This window comes from Salvia splendens, chromosome 1 (genome assembly GCF_004379255.2).
Source record: "Salvia splendens isolate huo1 chromosome 1, SspV2, whole genome shotgun sequence".
NCBI classification, from domain to species: domain Eukaryota; kingdom Viridiplantae; phylum Streptophyta; class Magnoliopsida; order Lamiales; family Lamiaceae; genus Salvia; species Salvia splendens.
In genome coordinates this window covers 30,858,037-30,862,192 of record NC_056032.1, presented here as the reverse complement: position 1 = coordinate 30,862,192, position 4,156 = coordinate 30,858,037, and positions in this window count along the sequence as shown.

The following is a 4,156-nucleotide window of genomic DNA, read 5'->3' as shown; positions in this document are numbered from 1 at the left end:
TCTCAGCCTCCACCTATTTCTTGTATATCCATTTACAGCTTACTGGCCTTTGTGTAGATGATCTATTCACAAGTATCCAAGTCTTATTCTTGAGTAAAGACTGTATTTCCTCTATCATAGCTTCCATCCACTGCTTGATCTCATTTGCCCTCATAGCCTCCTTGAAGCTTGCAGGCTCTGCATATTCAATAATCTCTGCAATACAAAGTGCATAGAGCAAGTACTCTGCCTCACTGTATCTGATTGATGGTTTAGGGACTCTTCTGCTCCTGTCTCTAGCTAGGACATAATCGTTTAGGTCTTGCTGATCCTCCCCAGGATGCAGAGCATCAGTGCTTGGCTCCTCTTGTTTATCATGAGCCTCTGATTTCTGTTCAGCCTCAGCAACTCTATCAGTTCCAGAAGCCTCCACCTGAGCTGACTCCTCAGATTCTAAAATCTCCATCTCCATCTCCATCATTCTTTCATGCTCTGGCTCCTTCCTCGGGTGAGATGAACTCTCATATTTGAGTAGTCACAGCCCTTCCATACCACTTTTGATTTGGAGTATTAAATGCTATTGCCGAAGATGGACTTCTATTAATGAGGACTGCAGCCATACTGACAGCCTCACCCCAGAACCTCTTAGGCATTCCAGAGCTAAACAACATGCACCTAACCCACTCTAGGATGGTTCTATTCATGCGTTCAGCAACTCCATTCTGCTGGGGATTGCCTGGAGCTGTCTTGTGCCTTCTCATCCCTTTCTCTCTGCAGAAAGAGTCAAACTCATTGCTAATGAACTCTAACCCATTGTCAGTTCTCAAGCACTTCAGTGAACAACCCTTTTCCACTTCAACTTCTCTACACCATTCTTTAAACCTCACAAAAGTTTCCGACTTTTCTTTCAAAATAAACACCCACAGCTTCCTTGAAAAATCATCAATGATGGATAGAAAATATTTACCTCCACCCAATGTGATTGGTGTAGCTGGCCCCCACAAATCACTGTGGGCATAGTCAAGTGGAGCTGCTGAACTGTGGATGCCCCTTGCAAAGGGAAATTTCTTGCTTTTCCCGAGCACACATTGCTCACATAATCCCAGCAGCTCAATGGGATTTTCCAGCTTGATCAGACCCGTTTTAGTTAACTCTTTGATTCCTGCCTCCCCTAGGTGCCCAAGTCTCAGATGCCAAGTCCTCAGATCCATTGTTTGCACTAGATTTACTGATCCATAAATCACATTTGCCTTTAGATAGTACAAACTTCTTCTTCTTTCAGCCATCATGACAATTTCACCATCCTTGACGATGTTCATGACTCCATCAGATAATATGCAAGCATATCCCGCAGCATCCAAGACTCCAATGGAGATCAGGTTTCTCTTAATTTCTGGAATGAATCTCACACCAGTGAGTAACCTTATAGATCCATTATGAAGCCTGAGTCTGATGTTCCCTATTCCTCTGATTCTGCATATCTGATTATTTCCTAACAAGACTGATCCAGCTGCATCTTCGATTTTATCAAAACAGCTTCTGGATGGACACATATTGAAGCTGCAACCGGAGTCCATAATCCAAGGAAGCTCTTCCACTTCTTAAGATACACACAGAGCCTTTGGGATTTCCAACTCTTCTGCAAGATCAACAGTGTTCTTCCCAACTTCTTCCTCGGCCTGCTTCTTCTTCCAAGAGCAACAATTCTTCTTTAAGTGGCCAGGTTTCTTGCAATAGTGACATGATCTTGTCTCTTTTGCATCAATTGCTTTATTCTTCCAAGTCTTCTTTTGGAACTTCTTCTTTCCATTCTTCTTGAAATTAGCAACATTCAGGCTCTCAGACACTGTATCAACAGATTTAGAGTTGGATTTCTGGATCTCTTTGAGCTTCAAGGCAGAATAGACTTCCTCATACTTGATCTTGGATTCTCTCCCAAGAAGCATAGCATCCTTAAAATGTTCATAACTCGGTGGCAAAGAGTTCAACAACATCAGAGCCTTATCTTCATCCTTGATCTCCTCATCAATGTTCTCAAGATCATCAACACATTTTCCGAAATCTTCAAGCTGCTCCAACACACCTTTTCCATCAGCAATCTTGAATGTAAGCAGTTTCTGCTTCAAATGTAGCCGGTTGACCAGTGACTTAGCCATGTACAATGACTCCAATTTGGACCAGACTTCATCCGATGTATCTTCCTTTGAGACTTCTCTCAGGACTGTATCAGTGAGATTGAGGATCAAGTTACTATATGCCTTGTACTCCATTTCTTGAGCCCTCGCCTTTTCCTTTTCTTGTAGCTCGGGCTTCTTCTCCTCACTGTCGCCTCCACCATTCAAGATTTCTCAAAAGCCCTGCTGCATTAGGATTGCCTTCATTTTAAGACTCCACAGGCCGAAATCATTTCGACCAGTGAACTTTTCAACATCAAACCTCGTTGTAGCCATTCCTCAAACGGATGGGGTGCCTTCCTCGAATGACAGAGAATGAATACCAAGAAAGAATTCCGGAGAAACCCTTTATGCCTTCACGACTACTCAAGACTTCCCACAGACGGCGCCACGTTGTGAATGTGGATCGAATAGTTGTGAGACACCAGTTGCACGATTGAATAATCTGCAACAAGAAAAGTAAAAACACAGCAATTATTTGGTTCGGCTCTAGGCCTACGTCCACGGGCAGAAAACTAGTGTATGTGTTTATTGATCACTCAAAAGGATTCACAAGAACACTCAATTCTCTCAGAGATTTACAAGTAAAGAACTCTCTCAACTCGCTCGAAGTCGACTTGCTTCGAGAGCACAAATGCACAGTTGGAAAAACTTCTCCTCTCTACTCTATCTCTCTTGAATTCTGTTGTTGTTGAATGAGTGGAAGCATCGTCGCTACTTAAAGGAATTAGGCTCGATCAATTCAGCTCAACCGCCTTCCGAATTCTGTTGTAACCGCTAATTCAACGGTCACTCTCGTTTTTAGCACAACGGCTAGTTTCTGGAAACTGCTTTCTCTTTTCCTTGGTCAAGTTGTATCTATACTCCTTGATCAAGTCGCATCTCCCTTTTTTTCTTGATCAGCTTGCCTCCTTGATCAAGCTGTAGCTTCACCGCGATGTCTCCTTGATCAGCTCAATAAACTAACAATAACTAATTACACACTGCACCTTTATCAGATTATTATAAGTATGCTATATCTAGACAAAATGTTGTGTTAGCCATATATTGATAATGTCTTACATATATATTGATAATGTGTTAGTTATATGTTGATAACTAATTACACACTGCAGTTTTTGTTTGCTACACTTTATCATATCTAGACCAAATGTTGATATTGTGTTACATAAATTTTGATAATGTGTTAGCTGGAGGTTGATATTTTTTTGAATTCAACAGTCGGTTAGAATCATTGTGGTACTAGACATAAGTTTCTTGAGAAACTAATTATCATTTTGGTACTTGACATAAGTTTCTTGAGAAGCTAATTATCATGGTTTACGTTTACCAAACTTAGTTATTGTGTTAGCTTGGTATTATGTGCGAGTCTCTTCCAGCAGGCTCCTTCTGTGTGAGTCTCTTCCAACAGGCTCCTCCTCCTCCATAGCTTAGTTTACCAAACTAAGAGCATCCACAATAGCGCACCGCTTAGCCGAGCGCAGGCGCTAGGCGGTGCGCTAGGCAATCTATTGCAACCGCCTAGCGGTTTCCAGATTAAAAAACCGCCTAGCGCTCGGCGGTTCCGTGGCGCTAGGCGGTGCGCTCGGCATTTTTGCAGTGTCCGGATCGCCTAGCACACCGCCTAGCGCGATTTTTTTTTTTCCGAAACACTATATATACGCGCCTTGCACGTCATTTTCATTCGCACCACTTGTTTTAACGAGTACTCTCTCTATCTAAATTTATGTACAAGATCAACAACGGTAAATGGATCTCAACAACGAGCCTACTTCAGGGAGTAGCGGGTCTCAAGATCAAACTCCCCCGGTCCCCGTGGGAAGTGGATGGAGTCAGATGCCACCATACTACAACATGTACCAGTGGCAGCAGATGATGTCCGGGATGCCAACTGGGGGGAGTCCGCCGGGGGGGTTTCAGGCGATGCCGGGGTGGGCACCCAGTGCCCAGATGATGCCGGGGTGGGCACCCGGGATGCAGATGATGCCCGGGGGTACAGGCGA